Source organism: Mustela nivalis (genome assembly GCF_964662115.1).
Source record: "Mustela nivalis genome assembly, chromosome: 13".
Lineage (NCBI taxonomy): Eukaryota > Metazoa > Chordata > Mammalia > Carnivora > Mustelidae > Mustela > Mustela nivalis.
Window position 1 is genome coordinate 9551519 of NC_139032.1, and position 23287 is coordinate 9574805.

General features: G+C 47.2%; 1 protein-coding gene across 9 annotated transcripts in view; it reads right to left on the reverse strand.

Moving 5' to 3' along the window:
• The window catches only part of KANK1 (KN motif and ankyrin repeat domains 1), a 195250-nt gene that overhangs the window by 124647 nt on the left and 47316 nt on the right, over positions 1-23287 (reverse strand). For 6 of the 9 annotated variants that reach the window (XM_082696619.1, XM_082696625.1, XM_082696614.1 and 3 more), the window contains exon 2: positions 4479-4606. The gene's annotated coding sequence lies outside the window, so the exon portion shown is untranslated. Of the gene's footprint in view, positions 1-4478; positions 4607-6982; positions 7466-12300; positions 12527-23287 lie in introns of those variants that run through there. The other 3 variants (XM_082696621.1, XM_082696623.1, XM_082696620.1) reach the window with 3 other exon arrangements.

A 23287-nucleotide genomic window follows, 5' to 3' on the forward strand; every position in this document is an offset into this window, starting at 1 on the left:
CCGTGTTGGAGAGTAACAGAGGCGAGACTGGAGACCAGGCAAAGCGGGGTCACGTCCGGCCTTGCAGGCCACAGGGAGGAGACTGCCAGGACGGCCCAGGAAGGGTGCACCGGGACGGGGCGACACTTGAAAGAGGTCATTGTACTGTGCAAGGGCAGACTGTAGGGGTGATACTTCCAGGCCTGCCTGCTTCCTAGTTAGTCTGCATGGGGACCACAGGGAAAAGATTTCACTACCAAAATTAAATATTTGCTTCCTTTTAAAAAACACCATACAGAAGTCAAAGATCATGAAAACTTGCAATAGTTTTATAATAGAAGATATTTTATAATAAAAACCCTCTTGCACATCAGTAACAAAAAAAAGCAAATGTCTCTCTGGAGATACGGGCAAAGGACAGGAACTGAGAATTCACAAGAGGAGAAAAATTAATGGTTCATAAATATATGACAAATGTTCACTTGTCCATAATACTGGACAAAGGGTTTTTTTAAAATTCTATTTTAATATTGAGAAGAGTCTGGGGAAAGTATCTCTTGCATACTGTCACTGGAATCTGTAAACTGGTTCAGATTTTTCAGGTAATAGAGATCAAAAACCTTTCCTGAATTTATATTAAAGATCATTAAAAGCAGCCTCAAAAATAGTTAGGAGCACATGCACTGACACATGTTATGGTGACAGATGGTGATAAGCACTGAGTAGTGAATCAGCTGGTCAAATCAGCCCGTTGTATACCTGAGACTAATAAGAACACTGTATGTCGATCACACTTCAATAGTAAGAAAAAATTCATGCCGTCATGACCACTGATACAGAGAGAAGTTTACAGTATATCTAGAAAAGCAAGTTGAAGGGCGCCTGGGTGGCTCAGTCGGGCAGCGTCAGACCCCTGATTGCAGCTCTGATCATGATCTCGGGGTTGTGGGACCGACCCCTGTAACGGGATCTATACTCAGTGCAGAATCTGCTTGGGATTCTCTCTCTCCCTCTGCCCCTTCCACTGCTCTCTCTTTCTCTCTCTCTAAAATAAATATATAAATCTTAAAAAGAAAAAAAAAAAGAAAGAAAGCCAAGTTACATTTTTATATTCGAAAATCTTATATTTAAAAATCATATACATACAGTAAAGCTTCTGGAAGAACCTTAACAGTGCGTATTTAGTGGTGGTAGGATTATGCACGTTAAATACATCTTTTTTGGGGCGCCTGGGTGGTTCAGTGAGTTAAGCTTCTGCCTTTGGCTCAGGTCATGATCCCAGGGTCCTGGGATCGAGCCTCACATCAGGCACATCTCTCTGCTGAGCAGAGAGCCTGCTTCCCCCTCTCTACCTGTCTGCCTACTTCTGCCTACTTGTGATTTCTCTCTGTCAAATAAATAAATACGTAATCTTAAAAAAAAAAAAGTTTTTGTCTACTTATCTTTTATTTTTCTACAGCCAATATACACTGCTTATGACAGTAAGCAAATTAAGCAAATAAACTATCTAGATCACCACATAAAAAGGCTAAATTGCCTAGTAGAGGGGGTCACAGACAGGAGACGGTATAGACTAAAGATGAAACAGGAAACGGTATGGTAGAAAGGGACTTCTAGAAGCATCTACGTAGTCTGAAACTTCGTTTCACAGATTAAGAAGTCATCGACCCTCTTCCCACTTCACGTACTCTGTGCCTGATGATTAGCACAGCCCGACGAGGCTCATTAAACCACCCTGCACCGTGTGACAAGAAGGTGTAAATAGGGTCACTGCGGTTCTCAGTCTCTGAGCGACATCATCTGGGCCCTGCCTCTGGGGCCACAAAGGTCTTTAAAGGCAGCGCCTTGGATCCCTGGTCCACTTCACACCTGGGCTACTCTGATTAGTTCCTGTTTCTCAAATCAAAACCTGCAAACCCACCGCTCTTACCCTCAACAAATACTTTCTTCTTTCCCCGTTCTGGAGTTACATTCAGGTCCTAAGTCTTGGGCGCCCTCAAATACTCCTTGGCAAGGCAAAGCATCTGAGTCTACACCCGCTGTCTCTTCCTCCCTCCTCACTGCAAGAGAAAGCACCCCCCCCCCCACGTTCCCCCAGCCCCAGGTGGCATCCCACTTTGCTCCTGCCTTTTCTAGCATGTTCTAGAGCTGCGGATCAGCCCCTGTCCCTCCCTCAGCTTTCCAGTTTGACGCGAAGCACCAAGAATGAGGGTTTAGCGGCAGAAAGCCTGGGTACACACCCCGCTCTGCTACCAACCACTTCCATGAGCTAAGTGAGTAGGTCACTTAATTCCGCCTCTACGAAGCAAGGTTAATGACAGCTGGTCCAGCTCCTCGCGGCTCTGTCGTGAGGATCCCGCGAAGTAAGGCGTGGGAAAGTGCTCCGTGAGCTCATAAAGCACTTTCGCATTCTACTGATGTCACACGCCTGTTCTTACTCTCTCCTCAATACCTGGGACCAGTCGGCTCTCGCTGGGGCAGGAATGGCGTACGTGTCACCTTTAGCTTCCCCACAGTGTCAACACCAACGACACAGCTGTGTGAGCACTTCAGCTCTTACCGTGAATGACAAATTTGGTAATTGTATGTCATTGCAAAAAAATACAACTTTTTTTCTTAAAAATTATAGAAGCATGGACCTTTTTTTTTTTTTTAAGAGTATTTATTTTCAGAGAGAGAGAGAGAGAGAGAGCATGAGCAGGAGAGGCAGAGGGACAAAGACTCTCTGGCAGACTGTGGTCTCATCACAAAGCCTGAGGCGGACCTCACAACCTGAGCTGAAATCAAGATTTGGATGCTTAACCGAATGGGCCACCCAGGGGCCCCTGAGCACGGACTTTTGGAGGACAGTACTAGCCAACGGTTACCTGAGCACATACCAAGAGTCAGCTATCACCTAGCAGCCCTGTGAGAGAGGCTCAGTATTATTTCCATTTTACTGATGGGAAGACTGAGGGAGAGTAGCTCAGCTCCGATTTGAACCCAGGCATCTAGGCTCTTCTCACCCACTGTCCTGAGACTCCTTTGTGACAAGGACTGAAGCAGAGAGAGAGAAACCAGGCAGGAGGCCGGCTCTAGAGTATGAGAGGTGGGCCGCCCGGAGTCTTTTAACAAAGCAAACGAACTTACTCAAATTGCCAACAGCCAGTGTTGCTGAGGGCTTCGGGTGATCGGGCACTTCCCTATGCCACTAGTTAGAATATAAACTGGTACGGCCTGTTGAGAAGACCATTAGCGGAGTGAATCAGAAACCGGAATGGAACATTCCCACATTCCCGCTGACTCAGCTGATCCCCTCGGAGCGGGATGTCCTCAGGAAATAAGCGTGCATATGCACGACAGTTGCACACAATGAGACAGGGCAGGGAAGCCAGGGTGCGTGACCGTGTAAGTGAACAGCACACACGTAAAAAATGATGCTATAGATCAAGAGGAATAAGCATCTGCGGTTTTTCCTCCAGGTTTTATTTATTTCTTTGAGAGAGACAGAGATAGCGCCAGAGATTGCAAGAGAGAGCTCCAGTGGGGAGAAGTAGGAGAAGCAGACTCCCCACTGAGCAGGGAATGGGGCTCGATCCCAGGACCCCCAGGATCATGGCCTGAGCCGAAGACAGACGCGTAACCAACTGAGCCACCCAGCGGCCCGAGGAATAAGCATCTTCTTAAGGAGAAGAGATATGCAAAATAAATAAATAAATAAATAAAACTTTAAAAAGCCAACCTTACCTAACCGGTTCAAGTTCTGAATGGGTTCACCAGCCGTGTGAGCATGGGTAAGCCATTTCATTTCCCTGCACCTCCGTGTTCTTATGTTTAAATGGGGATAACAAAAGAGACACTTCAGCAGCTTGTGAGAATTCATAAATTAATACACGTCAGGTGCTGGGGACAGAGCCCGGCCTAAAGCAAGCCTGCGGTAAATGTCACTCGCTTTGCAAATATCTAGCAAGTTGGCACGCATACCGCTCACGCACAACACACCGACCCACGTCATCACAAATATTTGTAATAAGAAATATTACAAGTAACGCATCTAAATTTGAACACGGATTTTCTCTGGAAGTGGAAGGACAGGCTTTTTTTTTCTCCCCTCCTTTTAAATTCTCTAGAGGTCTGAAATTCTCTTTACTCGACGAAAGCCAGCAATATATTATCACTGAAGTAATACCCCTTTCCGTCTATTCACTTTCCCTAACATAATCCACTCCATGCATATTGTGTTTCTGGAAATAGGGTACTTCTCCTGATTTAATCCGAGGAGTAATACGTTTTCCCCTTTATTCTTGAGAGCCAAGCAGCTAGCTCATATTTTATCCTATAAAAGTCTCTCCGGCCCTCTTACACATTTGCGGAGGAAGAGCGCTCCGCAAGGCTCATGAGAGCATTAAAGCGGGGTGGGGGGGGTGGGGCGGGGACTGGATTAAGGGCTCCAAAAAGCAAAGGTAAAGGGGACAAACAGGACAACCTCGGGACAGCCATACGGAAAACGTCCACCTCACCTCAGCCAGGTCAGGCCAGAAGATGACGGTGATCAGTGTCCCGGCCCCATAGACGCTCTCCCCCGTGTGGTCCGAAGACGGAGGCAATTCAGCTGTTCATCAGGCCGTCCAGCCGGGCGACGATCGTTCTGAAAGGAAAGGAAGCTTGGTGAGGGAAATGTCGGGGAGCCATATCCTTGCCAGGCCTGGGACCTGCGGGAGAGGGGCGTCCGTTAGTGGCTGCGGAGTGGAGACATCAGACTTAAGTCCTTTCCCCGGGGTGGGGCGGGGACGGGGGGCGGAGGGTGCAGCCCAGCATGACAGACGGCCCACGAGAGGATGCAATCGGGGGTGTCCTTTGCTCTCAGGACACGCTTAGTGGCTCCCTCCCAGGGTGCGTCCCCGTCCCTTCGAAGACGAGGGCTGGTGCCTCCTCGACGCGCGCCGTTGGCCCCCACGGCTGCGCCTGCACCAGTCGATCCGTGCAGAAGGCAGCTCGCTCACACCGTCCGTTTGGGACATCTTGGTCTCCCTGTCGTTTCGGAGTCGGAGCACTCCGTCAGAGAGCTGAGGCCTTGCTCAGGAAGCGCGTTCCATCGAGGACGTTCTCTGTGTGCAGGAGCTCTCTGGGATTCCACCCTGGGGATGGTTTACCAGCCACCGCTCCTTGTGGGACCACTCCGGAGCCCCTTTCCCTTGCAGTGTCCCACAGCTCTCCCTCGCCCGGACCCACCACGAGCCTCCAGATGCCGCGGCACCCCAGCTCCCCCAGCAGCAGCCTCGGGCCGGCCTTGCCCTGCAGATCACCGCCCACCCAGGCTCTCTCACAGAGCAGCCGCTCCAGCCCTCCTCCTACCTGTCCCCCCTCAGCAGCCCCCCTCCCCCGGGTCTCAGTTCTCTGGACCGCGAAGTAGAGAACGGACTAAAATGGTCTCCATCCTCATTGTGCTTGGAAGTCGGAGGTCGCTGCGCTTAAATCCTGGCCCAGGCGCTCCCTGCCTTCCCACAGAGCGCAGTCTGCCACGTGTGAGATGGGAACAGGCTGTCTGCCCCCTCAGGTTGCTCTAAAGGTAAGAACTAGGAGACCATGTGCCTGGCGTATAGCAGAGGCTCGTGAAATAGGAGGGCTCCCCACCCCGCCTTAGAGGGTATGTGCAGAGGACTTTGCTGGTCTTTGAATTTCCAAATCTAGCGTTCTCTTACATCCAGATCCGTGGCAGTAATAACATTCTCTCCTGGCAAACATAAACTGCTCTGAGAACCGTCAGCGCCTTCCATAATCTAGCTCTACTCTACCTCATCTTCCTCCAACATCCAACAAACACCTTCTCTCCTTGCCAGGCTAAGTCTTCCTAGGTTCCAAAGAACACACCCTTAGACCCTATCTGTGGACCCATCACTCCCCATGGGGGACGCGTTTCCTTATTCCCCATCAAGGCCCCGCTGAGCCCCTGTGGCCCTCCCAAGGCCCAGGTTCCAGGCGATTTAACCCTCACATGGTATCCTGACAGCCCTGTCCGTTGTTTCGTGTTTATCAAGCTCGGTGGCCCAGCTGGATTGGGGCTATTCTGATTATTTTAAGTTTTTCACTTCAGTATAGATCACGTTTCAGTGTTTATAAGCCAGGTATTTTGGGGATCAGCTTTGCAAATGTTTTTTGAAATTTATATGCCTTTGTGCCTTAATGTAATAAGATTTTTTATTTTTTAATTTTATTTATTTTTTTTAAGATTTTATTTATTAGAGACACAGGGAGAGAGGGAAGGCAAGCAGGGGGACGTGGGAGAGGGAGAAGCAGGCTTCCTGCTGAGCGGGGAGCCCGATGCGGGGCTCGACCCCAGGATCCCGGGATCATGACCTGAGCCAAAGGCAGACACTTAACAACTGAGTCACCTGTGCCCCAAGATTTTTTTTAATTAATGCCACTATTTTCATTTGCCCGGAGTCTCACCCAGGAGCTTATTCTGATGCAATGAGGAAACCACACACAGAAAACCCAGGGGCCTCCTCACGGAGCCAGGAGAGTTCTAAGCGCATCCAGCACCTACAGATTTTGTGTCAGGGCTCACGCGGAGAAGCCAGCTTGTGATCAAACCCTCTGCATCAACGGGGGGGACTCACAGGAGAGAAAGGGGACGGGCTGCCACTGTTTACCTCAAGAAAGGCGGTGGCTGTGATTTCAGGGCTACATGAAGGTTCTAAGGGGGATGACAGGAGAAAGAGTGACAGAGAAAGAACCACCTTGGAAGGAGACACAGAGGAGGGGACACGGGCAGAAGAACCGTGCGGAGGAGAGCACAAGCCCAGAGAAACAGAAGCGATGTCGAAGGCCGTGGATGGGGGACTCACCAGAGGTCCCTGAACTTCACTAGTAAGGTGGCCACTGGTAACCCCTGGGGACGATTTGCAATCGTGCTGGTACAGGACGCAAGCTGAAGGGGACTGAGCAGAAAGCAGGAGGCAATGGTGACAAGCAGAGATAAGCCACAGAGTTTGTCCTGGTCATTTTGTACCCGGAAGCTTACCTGACTTAAGCCAGTAAAAGTACCTCTCCTGTTGCTTATTCCCTTGCTCCTGGCTTCGCCACGTGCACAGAGCTCAGTCACCAAAAACAACTGACTGCAGACCCTCTCTGCCCAGCACGCCCTGGGCGTGCCTGCTTCTACTTCTCTAAGAAACCTTCCAGAACTATTCAACGGCCATATGCTGACCACTTTCAGCATCGAAATTCTATTTCCCTCTTCAGGAAAATGATAGTTATCTATTTATCAGAGAAAACAAACATACAACCCCCCCCCCCCCCGCAACCCACACACTACAGTATGTCAGGTCAAAAGGAGCAAAAGTCCAAGTTCAGGTGAGATTCGAGAGGACGACCTCGAGGTGACTTGCATAATTTATGCTAACCTGTCAAAAAGAGAACTTTAAACAGTTTTGTCTTCCTTCAAAATAGGGCTTTAAGCTTAGAGCCATCAGACAGGTACCTCTGAAACCAAGAATACGCTGTATGTTCATTAATTGAATTGTGAAATGAACTGAATTGGATTTAAATGTAAAAAAAATATTTAAAGGAAAAATCAGATATGAATAAAGAAAAAAATGAAAAGTGTTATTAGCATTTTTAGTCTTCTGCTTTGGTAGGTACTCATGACACATTTAAAAACAAAATACACAAAAGTGTCTCCAGGGACTTAAGAGACTCGGTAACAGAATTATCGCCAGCTGGGTTTCCAGGGACGTTTCTTTCTCAACAGTAACTCTGGTGTCTCTGCCGGTAGCTCCCCAGGCTACCAGCTCCTGTACCGTCCCGTCCACTCTGTGCTTTAACAACCTCTCTTCTCCCTCCTCTGTCCCGTGTCTTGACCGCCGAGGAGCCGTTCTGGTCACAGGATAAATATTTCTGTTTAGGAACCAAGGCCACTTTATCAGCCCCTACAGACTTAACCCCGCGGCTGTTTACTATTTCCAACATTCCAATTACCCTTCAAGGTTCTTCGGCAGGTTATACGTTGGTGATGACTGTGGTAACAGTAGACACGTGAGCCCGTGCTCTTGTTGCGGGCGGGGGGGGGGGGGGAGGCAAGGGCACTGCTGCATCAATATTTTATGCGGAGCCGATGCTGAAATCCTAGACGAGGAGGCATGCACAGGCCCTCGGTCATCTGCTGGTTGCCCAAGGCGGCAGAGTTTTCTTAATGCCGCGAGCAAGCTTTGTCACCTGCTAGAGGGTTCTCCTTGATTTGCTCCTAAATATCTCCCCCCCAACACACACATGCACCCGAGATGTTTTTATTTTTTGATGCCGTAACTGTGCTGTGGGCCAGGCTGCGGAGGACCTAAGGGCGAAGGATGGCGGCTGATCCGCCCAAGTGTCCCCGTCGCCGGCAGCAAAGTCTGAGGGCAAAAGTGCACCGTGTGTGGGAGCCAGGGAGGGGAGCCCCCTGCAGAACTAAATCACCCCTCGCCAGAGACGGGGAGAAGGAAAAGCTCTCCTGATGCTTGTACGAATTCACGGGAGAGGCATGGAAAACGGTTAGGCACGGGAAGGCTACTCCTCTGCAATCGACAGGTTTCCCAGCGGGCTCTGGAAACAGCCCAACAACAAACGCCGTTATGCACCTGGCTTGGAGCAGGACCAGCTCCCTCCAAATCTGGAGCCGGGAGGAAGAGCAGAAGATGCCTCTGAGCGGCGACCCGACCCAGGGGACGGCGGCTCATGCCTGCAGAGGAGCTGGGCCAGCTGGAGGCCTGGCTGTTGGCTGGACGTGGACAGTCTCGACCCCAGGGCGGGAGGCATCTCCGTGTGTCTGCCTGGCCCCGCTTCCCTCATTCCTGGGCCTGGAGGGCTCTGGCTTCCCTGCACCAGGGAGGCTGTGGTCGGAAGGAGGACGTGGCTAAGATGGTTGCAGGAGAGCTGAGGGTGAAACGTGGAGCAGCAGAGGGTCACACTCACTCGCTGGCCGTACCCCCAGACACGAGGGTCCGAGAGAATGGCAGGAGGGGGAGCCTAGACTCCTCGTGTGACAAAGTGCCGCCTCCCCAGCCTCAGTTCTGACCCAGCAGCAGCAAGGATCAGCGTGAAGAGATGACCTGGGGGCCTTCCGACGTCACGACGAAGAGCAGGAGCCTGGGACAACTCCAGCGCCGTCTGGGGAGGGCGACACCGGGGAGAGCCGCCAGCCTCACCTTTCCGCGACCACCAGCGACGCGGAGTCAGAGGAGCACAGCATTTCTTCACCCCGAGTCTGTGCACCAAGACTCTTCCCCAATCTGAATTCACCCCTGAGTGAGCAAACGAACCCACGATGCCGAAAGGATTAGCATCTAACAACCTCCACAGATTGTCTGAGTCTTCGTTCAGATTCACCGAGTTCCATCGGGGAGGAGAGCGGCACTCAGAGGAAAGGACGCTCTCCCAGCGGGGACTCAGGAGGCTTTTCCACCACGCGGGCATTCACCGGGAACGTCAGCCTTGCTCGTCACCAGGGCTGTGTAAAGGGTCTGCGCTGACAGGGGCAGGTGTCCCCGGAGGCATCGCCCGCTCCCAGCCCCGAGGCCTCGTGGGGCGGAGTCACTTCGGGCAATCCACGATCACCCGTGACCGGACGCCCCAGTCGGCCCCAAGGTTCTTCAGGTCCAGCAGCCAGATCTTCTGGGAGCCAAAGAGGACACCTCCCCCAGAGCGCACACTAATGAAGAAACCCACAGCAACATGTTCGTGGTATGCGTGGGGGGAGGCTCCCCGCAGCAACTACTCCCTTCTCTGGAATGTCCTGACCCAGCCAGAGGGTCAGAGCGGACTCGCCCACACGGCCCCCCCATATGCACACATCTCACCCAGCCACGGCCTCACGGGGCCCATGAAGACGTCAGGCCCATGTGAGACAAGACGCCTCTCCCGTAGGGCTTCAAAGCAGCAGCCGGGGGCCAGAAGCCGGTGGCCCGGGAACCGACAGCGCCGGTCTGCGGGAAGGCGGCGGGGAGCTGAGAGCAGGCGAGACGACACGCAGCGTCCTCCCCCGCCTCATGCTCTCTGGTTTTGATCCTAGGTCTTCTCTGAAGAGTCGGGAGTCTCTTCACGATCCTGAGAAAGCCCTCCTGGAGTTGGTGTGACCCTCACAGCCAAAGACACCCAAGAGAACACCATCCTCTCCCGGTTACCGTGTTCTTAGTTTAACAACTGGGTGCCCTGGGCGAGCACTGGAGCAGACCCGAGAAGGCAGAGCCAGGCTGGGGGTATGAGGGGCAGCAGGGCAGGGGGCGCCCGGTGGAGTCCATGCTCTGAACTCGGAGCACATCTCCACGTCTGGGCCTCTTGTCCCCCATTTCAGCGTGCCTGACCGCCAAATTGTACCTCGCCGAATCCTGTTTTTCTAGGCTTGCATGGTGAATAGCCTGCTTTAGCTGATATTTTACATATATATATATATATATATATATATATCAATGTAGTCCATTCCTCCTGTTTCCACCTGCTGATCAAGATGTGACAGTAAAAGGGCGTCTGGGTGGCTTAGTCATTAAGCCTCTGCCTTTGGCTTGGGTCATGATCCCAGGGTCCTGGGATTGAGCCCTGCCTCAGGCTCCCTGATCCGTGAGGAGACTGCTTCTCTCTCTGCCTGCTGCTCCTCCTGCTTGTGCTTTCTCTTTCTCTCTGACAAATAAACAAAGGAAATGTTTAAGAAAAAAAAAAAAGATATGAAGGTAAAACCCCAAGGGGGATATTTGTACTCTGCACGGTGCCCACCCCGGTATAGGCTTGTCATCTTCAAGATGGAATTATCAGCAGAGCTCGAGCCTGCGTTACAAGACAAGTTAAACATTGCACAGAGGTGGGAGAAAATAGTTATCTAAAGTAACACAGTTTGGGGGTTTGGGGGGTTTTGTGGGCAGAAAACTGGTAGGGTCTGGAATAACTTCCCCCATAAACATCCATGTGTAATTTCTTGATACGGTAAAAGAATAGTCAACTCGGTCAAGCATATTTTCTCTTCACTTGTCATACGTGATTTTTCCTTTGCAATGAGGGACGCCTGGGTGGCTCAGTTGGTTGGACAACTGCCTTCAGCTCAGGTCATGATCTTGGAGTCCTGGAATCGAGTCCCGCATCAGGCTCCCAGCTCCACGGGGAGTCTGCTTCTCTCTCTGCCCTTCTCCTCACTCATGCTCTCTCTCCCTGTCTCTCTCTCAAATAAATAAATAAAATCTTAAAAAAAAAAACACCTTGCAATGATCTTGTAACAAGGTATAAAGCTAGCTGTTTGTGTATGTATATAGCTTTTTGTAAAAATCAACAGTCCAATACATTCTTAAACTGTAATACTGTCCAGGAGAGCAAAATTAAAAGATATTCAATTTTTAAATCTTACACAGAGGGCTCAAGGAAAGAAAAGCTTTTCTCTTCTAGGATTAATCAGTAGGAGAATAGTTAACTGACCATGTAAACTATACTATTAATACACACAACTTTTTTACCATCTGTGGTTTGGCAAAGGGTGGGAAATAAAAAAAAAGAAGAAGAAGTTACACTTGAGAAACTGCACAGTGAATAAGGAGCATCTGTCATCCAAAATACACTTCCTTACTTTGTATCTAAATTTTATATAAAGGAGGAAGAACATTTCCAACTTCAAGCAAAGCAAACAAAAGGTGAATGAAGGCTTGTACGTGTGTGAGACCAGATCAGAAAGTGCTTTCCCTCCGATGGGCTTACCGCTCGGCTCAGTCCTGCCCTTCAAACCAGGAGCCCCGGGATAGAACGTTTCATACTCTCCAGGATTCCGACCCTCTTTCAGCTCTCCGTGGGGCAGGTGACCACATCTGAGGGTGACCGGGGGCAAGGTGGCAGGAAGTCCCTCGCTAGACCCTGAGGAAAGGTGTGCGAGCAGGTAACGACCCACTACCAGCACCCGGGCAGGGGTTCCGTATGGTGCCACTCTGAGCTGCGGTGCGCTCTTATCCCCAAAGTCTAGATGCCAAACATCTTTACTTTCCCAGAAAATCAGAGCAAAATGTACCATTAAAAACAAAACAAAACAAAACAATGAAACAGGAGCACCTGGGTGGCTTGGTCGGTTAGGCGGCCGATTCTTGATTTGGGCTCAGGTCCCGATCTCGGGGATGCTGAGATCGAGCCCTACATTGGGCTCTGCGTTCAGTGGTGAGACAGCTTCAGGATTCTCCCTCTCCCTCTGCACCAACCCCACTCTCTCTCTCTCTCTCTCAAATAAATCTTAAAAACAAACAAAGACAACCAAGCACCTAAAACTAGCAGTTTTCAAATCTAAGTGTAACTCCGAATCCAAAGCATTAATCTATTAAAGCACAGATGGCCGGTTCCCACCCGAGGGTCCGAGTCACCAGGTCTGGGGTGAGGCCTGAGAATGTCCATTTCCAACAAGTTCCCAGGGGACACGCGTTGCTGCCGCAGGCAGGGCTGGTGGTGGTGTTGGGGGACGGGGTGGGGTGGGGGGAGCGGGTACCACATCTTGAGAACTACTGTCTTAAACAGAAGCAGACAAAGGGCTCTACAGGACAGGGTATGAGCTTGGTGTGGACGACAGGGACAGCTGTTCACCACGCCCCTCCCGTCAGGAGCAGGAAGTCAACCACTTTACGAGCCAGACAGGGTCCCTGCCCCCCTCTCCGGCATGTCTGTCCTAGAACTCCTGCTCCAGGGAGAGGCACCGAGCTCAGCAGGAGGGCCCCACATCTCAAGCACAAACCCCATGTCCTGTGACCCTGTGAGCTGGGGCACAGCCCTCAACATGAAAGAATGTAGCAGCAACGCCCGGTGCTCACCCATCAGAGAACCAAAGCTAATGGCCAATGTCACTCCTGAGAGTGAGACTCTAACCGGAATACGCCGAAGCAGCCACGAGGCCCGAGGGGTACAGTAAGGGCACAGCCCGACAGGAGAGAGGCTGGGGGAAAGGCACCTGCTGGAGAGATGCAAGCACACAGCAGCTCCCCTGCTTCTGCCTCCTGACCTGTCCTCTCCCTGCAGCTTGAAAAGTCAGGTTGGGGGGAGGGGCTGTGGGGGCCATCTGTGCCAAAGAGGCTGCCCCCTGCTCCCCAGCCTCTCTCCCCTCAGACCCCCGCGGGTCTGATCACCCTGGCGACTCTGAGCATTGAGAACAACACCCACAGGTTCCAAGGCCGTGCTTCTCAAACTGGCACCTGCGTCACAAGCACGCAAAGGGCTCTGAAAACACAAACTGCCGGGCTCTGACCTCCGGGTGCAGTTCCGCAGATCCGGGGTAAAGCCGACAATTTAGATTTCTAACAAGCTCTCAGATGATGCCGATGGCCCAAGGACCACACTCAGAGCCACCTGTTGAGCTATTCCTTGCTATTAATGAGTACACTATCTCCTTTAATTAGTTTATTACATGAAAGAGAATATGAACGTGGCTTTTGTCACCAACCTTGCGACTGACCTCAAACAGTACAGCACTTTCTGTGCTTTAATTCTCCACCCGTAAACTGAGAACACCTACCTCCCAAATACTGTTGACCTGATGAAAGGTTATTACTGAGTGATTTAAAAGACGTCCCCCACTACCAGCTGCTGCCTTGTCTTTTAGAATATTGCTGACTGCCTCGATAGAAATAATTTATAACATTTAAGACAAATACCCATACCCCTCCTCCACCACACAAGATTGGAGAAATCCTTCTCTTTTAAAAAAGACAAAGCCTAGCCAATGTGAGCCTTCCCCAAATGCAGAAAAATTGAAGATACTTTTGATTATTCCTCATGGAAAGAGATATTACTTCAGTCAAGTTCCATGTTATGTGTAACGACCAAGCAAACACACACAGGTTTCAATTTGAAATATACATACTTTTTTTTTATTTTTTTAAAGAGTGTGTACTTTCGACAAAGAATTACAAAATGCAATGGCTTCTTCCCAGTTGAGAACACAGGGCTGTACAGTTGCCCATTTCAATATTAACAATCAGGTAAATGCCAGATTTCAATCTTGGGAAGTAAGAGCAGGGATCCAGGCTTATTTCCCCAGAGTGCCCCAGTCAACTAGGTCAGGCAGCAAAGTTCGCCAAGGAAATGCTCTCAACCTCATTAATTATCAGAGCCCAGGCTCTGGCATTTCAAGACAGAGAGCTGGCGCCCTGCCCAGTCACCCTCCTCCCGTTCCTCAGCCTTTATGGAATATTACAAGCACAGACCTCCTGTCACCTTTCCCAGGAGGGGAGTAGGGCTGAAGTGGGCCTTTCAAATATTTGCAGTTCAGGGGCCAAGTGAGTCCATGCTAGTGATGATCAGTGAGTTCTCATGGGACAATACAACTCCCTCCAGGACAAAGACAGAGCCAGGTTAGACTTGCAAGCATCCTGGGGACACAGAGCACAGGTGGATGGGCAAAGCCAGCCGCTAGCTTCCTTGCTCTTGGCCTCTAATGAAAGCCACCAGCAATTACAAGAATGAGAAGTGTGCTGTTCATCAACAGTTAACCCCATCTAATACTAAACATTCGCAAAGTGTGTATGTATCTCCTTTACCGTGTAATGTAGGGAGCCTGGGCTCCCTCCGTCAGTCATTCTTACCCCAAGGGGGTAACTCTTCAGTCTTTTCACTCAGGATGTCTAGAGCAAACATCAATCCATCTCAACGGAGAGTAGTGACTTATGATAGAGAAGACAAGAACATAATGGGGGAAAGAAAAGTTTCTTCAATAAACAACGGGGGGAAAATTGGACAGCCACAGGCACAAGAATGAAACTGGACCTCTCATACACACACACACAAAATCAACTCAAAATAGATGAGGCATCTGAACATAAGACCTGCGACCACAGAACTCCTGAGGTCAGTCAGGTGATGATTTTTTTTTTAATATGACACCAAAAGCAAAAGAAACAAAAGCAAAAATAAAACAAGTGGGACTAAATGGAACTAAAAACCTTCTCCACAACAAAGAAGATCATCAATAAAATTAAAGGGCAACTTTCTGAATGGGAGCTGATAAGGCTTAATATCCAAATTATATAAATTATAATATCCAAATTATATAAAGAATGTATACAGCTCAGGGCACCCAGTTGGCTCACTTGGTGGAGCATGTGACACCTGATTTCAGGGTTGTGAGTTCAAGCCCCATGCTGGGTGTGAAGATTACTAAAAAAAAAAAAAAAAAAAAAAAAAGGAAGGAAGGAAGGAAGAAAGAAAATCTTTAAAAAAAAAACTAACTCATGCAACTTAATAGCAAACAAAACAAACCAATAAATAGCAACGCCACAAACCAATTAAAAAATGAGCAGAGATCTGGATACTTTTCCAGAGATACAGAGATGGATAACAGATACATGAAAAAGATGCTCTATAACATCAATCATCAGTGAAATGCAGACCCAAACCACAATGAGATGTTACCTCGCACTTGTTAGAGTGGCTAATACCAAAGACAAGAGGAGGAGGAGGACACCTGGCTGGCTCAGTTGGTGGAACGTGTGGGTCTTGATCACAGGGTCATGCGTTTGAACCCCAACTGGGTGTAGCTAACACTTAAATAAATTAAAAAAAAAAAAAACACAACATAAGAAGTACCAAGTGCTGGTGAGGATATGGAGAAAAGGGACCCTTTATGCACTGTTGGCAGGCATGAAAAGTGGTGCAGCCACTCTAGAAAACAGTAAGAAGCTTCCTCGAATAATTAAAAGTAGAGCTACCATATGACCCAGCAAACTTGAGTTCTGGATATGTATGTGAAGAAAATGAAAACCCTACTTTGAAAAGCTATCCACATCCCCACTTCACTGCAGCATCACTGACAAGAGTCAAGATTTGAAAACAGCCTAAGGGTCCTTAATGGATATGGACAAGCAAAATGAGGCATATATTTTGCCACATATAAATGTGGCAGCGAAAACATTGCTCAGTCATAAAGGAGAACCGGATCGTGCCAACCGTGACAACACAGATGGACCTAGAGGGTGCAAGTGACATTAAGTCAGACAGAGAAAGACAAAGAGTATATGATCTCTCTTATATGTAGGACCTAAACCACCAAAAAAAAAAAAAAAAAAAAAAAAAGGTAAAACCAAGCTCACAGATGGAGAACAGGCTGGCAGTTCCAAGGGTGGGGGTGGGGGAAGGGGATGGGCAAACTGATCATTGTTGTTTAAATAAAAATTTTCATTTAATTGCTGCTTGACATGTAGGTCTTTTTTGATTCATTATACAATGACTTTTTTCACATTTCTTTCAATAAGTTCCAGTTAGTTAAGATAAATATGCCCTCTTAAAAAGCATAAATATATTTTTAATCACTGTTTATTATATATACAAGCTAGAGACATCTAAGTCTACGAAAAACTGAGGTTCTAATTCCAAGTCATTTGCAACTGAAATGACTGAAAAAAGGAAAACCCACAGGTCTTCCCAGCAGCTGCTGGGGTAGACCAGCAGACACACAGGCTCAACTAGCATCTCCAGGTTGTTCTGACCTTGACCCACAGGGAAACTGGGAAGAACATTTGATGACTGTAGGACTTGACTTTATGAGACAAGAAGTTAAAGGATAAAATGTGAATCTTTACCAAATACCTAAATTTTTCCTACAAACCCCTATTTCTCCTTCCCTGATTAATCTGTGCCTTTTCAAGAAAAATTATCTTTAATTTTTCTGATATATTAGGAAAAACATCTCACTCTGTGCATCTAAGTTTCTTGGCTGAGACTTGCTCCAACTGCATTTCAGCATTCATTCCAAGAAGCAGAATCGTGTGTTTCTAACCATAAATTTACATGAGATTTTAAGTGCCTGGGGACCGGAGCAACTATCTTGGTCATTGTTTCCTTGTTTAAAAATGTACTGTCTTAAAGATATTTGATTGAAAAATGACGCATGGCCTATTTCCTTACCTATTAAATTGAAAAAAAAGCAATCTATCTTGTTCAACATGTGCTCTCCCTTACTAAATCTTAACAAATAATGCATTCTTAAGGCTCTGGTGCTCAGAATTTTCTTTAAAGGTCTCCTCCATTAGAACAAATCCACTAGAGGCACCTGGGTGGCTCAGTGGGTTAGGCCCCTGCCTTCGGCTCAGGTCATGATCTCAGGGTCCTGGGATCGAGTCCCGCATTGGGCTCTCTCCTCAGCGGGGGGCCTGCTTCCTCCTCTCTCTCTCTCTCTCTCTCTCTCTATCTATCTATCTCTCTGCCTGCCTCTCTGCCTACTTGTGATCTCTGTCAAATAAATAAATAAAATCTTTAAAAAAAAAAAATAAAAAGAACAAATCCACTAACATCTACCACCAAAAGAACACTATGTAACTTCTGCATTACCAACCTCCAGCAATGGTCAACGGTCCCCTCCAGGGAAACTTTTCTCTGCCTCTGACATGTACATAGCTGTATCCAGTACCATTGTTTGTCTTGGTAACAATGCTTTTCTTGTGGAGAAGACACATGACACCACCTTTGCACACTAACACCCCACAGAAGGAGTTGCTCCTGGATGGAGCCCCACGGCTGGGTGGAAGAGCACTGAGATCACCCCCACGGAGACAGACACTCACATCCCACCATGGGGTGGACGATGGTCCCATTTAAAAGAAATAAATTGGGGGCACCTGGGTGGCTCAGTGGGTTAAAGCCTCTGCTTTCGGCTTAGGTCATGGTCCCAGGTTCCTGGGATGGAGTCCTGCATCGATCAGGCTCTCTGCTCAGTGGGGAGCCTGCTTCCTCCTCTCTCTCTGCCTGCCTCTCTGCCTACTTGTGATCTCTGTCTGTCAAATAAAGAAATAAAATCCTAAAAAAAATTTAAAAATTAAAAAATTTAAAAAATTTTAAAAAACAAAAGAAATAAATTGGGCAAAACACATCCAGGGTCTTTAGATTACAGTTATTCAGTATTATTTCTATATATGTTCATACACATATACACACATATATACACACACACATATACACACATACACACACACACAAGTTTATAATTTCTAACCCAGTCACTTTGCTTCTAATAACACACATTAAAGAAATAAGGTTCACAACAATAGAAAAAATTAGGCACAAATACATGTATTGCCCCACTAACTACCACAATAAAATGTCAGAAATTTAAATTACTATTAAACAGTAGGGAGACACTAAACATGCGTATGAAGTCTTATGAAGAACTAAGTCAAGGAGTCTTCAATAACGTTATTAACATGAAGAGCAACGTAATTTAGTCTCCCTCAATATATCTTAAAAACTTACAAAAAGTACAAATTTTCAAATTGCTTAGTCTATGTGACTATTAGTATGTGTGACTTAGTATATGTCACTATTAATGTCAGTGAATGGAGACACTGTCCCGTGCTCAGTGTCCATAATAAGAGGGTAAAGCAGTATGCTTCCAGATCTTATCAAAAGCTTTAAGAAAACCATTTCTGCCTTTTACAGTGATGAAAGTTCCTCTAACAGATTAACTTTCTGATCAGAACACCTCCTGGACAGGGTCTAGGTCACAGATCAGGTTTCTAGGGAGCGGAGTCTTGATTTCTGACTGTCTACACCCAGCCAGACCCACTGGGTAACAGTGTAGCCAGCCAGCAAGACTCTTGTGATCTTAAAACTGTCACCCCGGCTAGGAAAACAAGTCTTCATATTCAGGGCATGCTAAGGACATCACATTTTCACAGTAATTAAAATACAGGGGCAGATTTTTAAAAAGAAGTCTAAGTGAGTTTTACAGAAATAACATCTTTTTCAAATGTCCATAATTTGCTATATATGTTTATACAAATACCATACATAACTTACTGTATATATTTATACCAAATAACATATATAAATATTTATCATATATAAACATATATATAAATATAACATATATAAAAATTATTTAAATATACTAAGGAATTCAATACATTCTTAGTAGCACACCACACTCGAAGCACATCAGAGAAATACTAGGCATTTAAGCAAAAAAAAAAAAAAAAAAAGCCAAATACATAGAGGAAAAGAAATTATTTTCCTAAATAACCATTGCTTCAAAGAAATATAAATCCTAACATGAGACTGCTTTGACAATGACAGAAACACTTGGGCCTGGAGAAGTTGGGAAATTAACAAAACAGAAATCCTATAGGTCAAATCTTATGCATCCGGCCAAGGTGAGCACAAAGCTAAAAGCAAGCAAGCCCTGAGTAATTACAGTAAGTGAACTACACATGCAATGAGGAAAAACACCCAACTCCATTTGTTAGAAAAATTACTATGAAACACTAGAGCAACAGTGACTGCATTAAAAAAAAAACAAAAAAAAAAAACCAGAAACAATAAATCCAGGAGTTGATTTAACATTCAATAAAAGGGGTGCCTAGATGGCTCAGTTGGTTAAGCATCTGCCTTCAGCTCAGGTCATGGTCCCAGGGTCCTGGGATCCAGCCCTACATGAGGCTCCCCAGAGCCTGGTTCTCCCCCTGCTGCTCCCCCTGCTTGTGCTCTCTCACTCTCAAATAAATAAAATCTTAACAAAATAAAATAAAATCCAATAAAAAATAATAAAACCCTATCAAAGAAGTTAAGTGTGTATCTCTTCTAAGGGTACCTCAGTAAATAGTAAAGTAAATACTATTAGAAAAAAAAAAAGCACTAGGACATATTGAGGGAACTGAAAAAAGAATGATGAATAATACAGATGAAAAAGTTATGCTTTTTGAAATGGACATGACACAATGGAGGGGCAGCAGGAAGACTAGTAAACGGTGCCTTTAGCAGGTGGAAACAGCTGGGAGTCAGGTAGACTCAGGTGAGGTCTCTGCCCCAACAGCCTCCCGAGTCCTCTGTGCCCCACAGAGGGGATGGTCCTGGACAGAGCCACACTGGGACCACCCGTACCAGCCCCAGGGGCTAGGTCAGCTGGGAAATGGGCATTCGCTCATACACTGCCCTGGGGTGGCTACTGCTCCCTTAGTTAAAAGAAATCAACTAGGCAACATGTATCACTGTCCTTTAAAGTGGTTACAGCTTTAAAAATAAATGTAACTTCTGACCCTGTAACTTTGCTTCTAATAATACGCCTTAAGAAAACATGTTTTAAACTCCCCCTCCCCCACAGATTAAGTAATGTAAATTCACTGCCCCACGATTATAATAGCAAATAGTTAGAAACTGAAATGACTACACAGATTTCATGTTTATGAAGATTTTATGAAGATGTGGAAATGCTTGTATTATACAATTAAGTGAAAACTGGGTATGAAGTTGATTCCACAAAAAATACATACAAGGGACTAGAAGGAAATCCAACAACGTTTCAACAATGTTTGTCCTTGGTCTCAAGACAGTCTTGGGGGACTGATCTTTAAAACCTCAGAGGCTTAGGGGCACCTGGGTGGTTCAGTCAGTTAAATGTCCAACTCTTGATTGTGGCTCAGGTCATGATCTCAGGGTCATGGGATCGAGCCCCGGGTAGGGCTCCCTGCTCAGCAGGGAGTCTGAGATGCTCTCTCCTCCTTCTACCCCTCTCTCTGCTTACTCACTAAAATAAAAAAAAAATTTTTCAAAAAAAAAAAAAAAAAAACAAACCCTCTGACACTTAAATGTGCTGAGAATAAGGTAGCACACGCTGACTTCATACCGGGCACCTAGTGGCTCAAAAGAAACGCAAGCACCCATCACATAGGGTCACCTTCCACACCTCCCACCGGACTGGTCTGTGATTTTAGTCAAATCGCAACTTCTGAGCTTTATTTTCCTCTCCGTACGGTGCGAATAATCGTAGTGACGGAACTGCGGCAGGCAGGGGAGCTTAAACAAAGAATACAAAGTGGAGAACTTAGGCCTTCAATAAACGTTAGTGCTCGCCTCTCCCTCTCCTCGGAAAACAGTAAATTTTGTTCTTGCTGGCCAGTGTTGAGCCACTTAAAAAAAAAAAAATAACTCTCAAGTCAACACCACTTGGCCACTTAAGTTCTAGAACACGTGCAACCGTCCAGACCACAGGAACGTACTCCAAAGAGGTCAGCCTCTGACGAGCCCAGGCACTGGTGCAGGTGGCCAGGGCTTCAGAAGGGGCCAACACTGCACGCGAGTTGTACAAGGAAGAGACCTGGAGGTGCTTTTCAAAAGAAAACACCCCCCTGGGTGCATAAGTAGGTTTCACGTTCCCCAACACGTGCCTCATCCATAGGGGCCTTCCAAACTAGGACCTGCCGTCCGTGTTTTCCTTGTTGGCCTCCATCTGTGCAGAAGAAATGAGCTGCGTTCTGCACAAGAGATCTTCAAACCCCGTCTGCACAAGGCTCAATGGGAGGGAACAGGAAACCATTTTTGCTGCTCTAAGAACAAGGGGTCAAGTTTTCGAGAGGGAGCTACTCCTGTTTTCTCCCTGCAGCCAGCAGACGGGGATTGGGGGTGGGGAAGATCTGTATCGGAATAAATGGTCCCCAGCTCTCTTTTTTGTTTCAATGGCAAAAACGTGGCTGAATATGCCTAGAGATCTCGGAAAGAACGTGGGCATGCATCTGCAAAGAAAACGAGAGGAAGTCAGACTTCGGCGTCTCTTCTAGGCCCCCGGCCACACTTGTGGAAGGCTGGGCCACGATTCCGGGCTCACTGGGCCCCTCCTCGGTGAAGCCACCCCACCCACACTCCTTGCTGCCTGTGCCATGCCTGTGCCAGGGGACTTTGTCTCCCGCTTGCCCCAGCGACCTGTGGGGGCCAGAGAAGCCGAAACCAACGCCGTTTGTCAGAGACATTCACGCGAGTTGACCCGACAAGATAAGGCAAAATGGGTAAACTGGGAGGCCGACTAAAGCATGGGAAAGCAGCACAGAGGAGGAGTGGTCAGCAGTGAGGCCATCGGCTGAAAGGGTGTTAGGAGGTGGGAGAGGAACCATGAAACCTAAGAGCTGGGCACGAGCCTAAAGGAGGAGGAGGCCAGAAGCAGGCAGGGGCCAAGTACGCAGTGTACCCTTCTGGATATTAGCTAACGTTAACATGAAGCCATCACGGTTATCAGTACATTTAAAAGCGCTGCTTTCCGTCCTTCCTCTTTTAGCACTGCTAAAATTACAGATAGTTACCTCACATGTGTTTTTCATGATGCGCGTAACACAGAGCCGAGCTTGGATCCTCAGCAGAGACACACACACACGTCTAAGGGAGAGTTAAGTGCTGCTTTGGGGGACGTGCGCTCAAACGGTTTCGTATGAATGGGAAGTTCTGAAGAGTTTAAAGACTTCTCCCTTGACAAAGCAAGTGCGCATTTTATAACACAGGGACAGCAGTGAGAAGCCAGGATGCTGAAGAACGAATAAAACAGAGTGTCCCCTCGGGAGCTCACAGGCTGTTTCCTGTTACAGATAAGAGAAAGAACAAGAACTTCTGGTGTTTGTCAGGTCTCCGACAAACATGTGTGCGGCATCTCTGAGTCCCCTGCTCGGTCTAGGTGTTGATAAGATTTCCTAGTGATCCAACAAGCTACTAGGGCTGAATTCATTTGGGTGGGTCAGAGCCCCTCATCTTTCTGGACTGTAGACTAATTTGAGATTTTTGACTTTAAAAAGGGAGAAGGAAAAAAAAAAAAAGAACTTCTTCCTAGCAAAGCACATATAAACAAAATTCTGGAGTCAGTTTCATAGACACGTCTCACCTGAAGCCCAAGGATAAGATGCTAATGTTCTAGCAACCATTTGCACCTACAGAAACATACATGTGCATATAATCATATAAGCCTAAACTGAAAGATTTTATGTTTCAACCATGCCAAGAGCTTCTGAGGTTCATTCTTTGGCTTCTCTTTTCAGTAACATCACATCAGTAGTGGCAACGAGAGAGGTCCTGTCAGAAATCAAACAGCACGTTTATTCTCAAACACAATGCATGGAGCGGACACAGACAGAGAATCACTCCGGTTTCACAATGGCTCTTCAGAGCTCTCAGTTAATGGAGTAGTCACAGTTTCAGACCCAACACAATGCACAAAGAACAGAAACAGAGAAAAAGTGGCCATATTAGGGATGTGGGTAACAGAATTCTCTTCCTGGCAACAGCGACTTCAGTGCTGGCTATATATAAACAAAAAATATAAACAAAAAATTCTTCTCTCTTAAAGGTCAGAAAATAAAAATAAAGTTTGACAAAACATTTCATCAGTTTGTTTGAAGCAACTTTGTGGACAGAAGTATGGTGTGCATGTTTGCTTCATCTTTTCTCTTAAGCAACCAAAGTACCTGATTCGATCTCTTCTCCATGTGCCGAGTGCTACTAGCCAGAGGGTCCACTAACGTGCAGCCTGAGACATGTCTCTCATCATTGGCTGATTTCTACCGTGGTTTGTCATAAGAACTCTGCATCACTTTCCTTACGGACT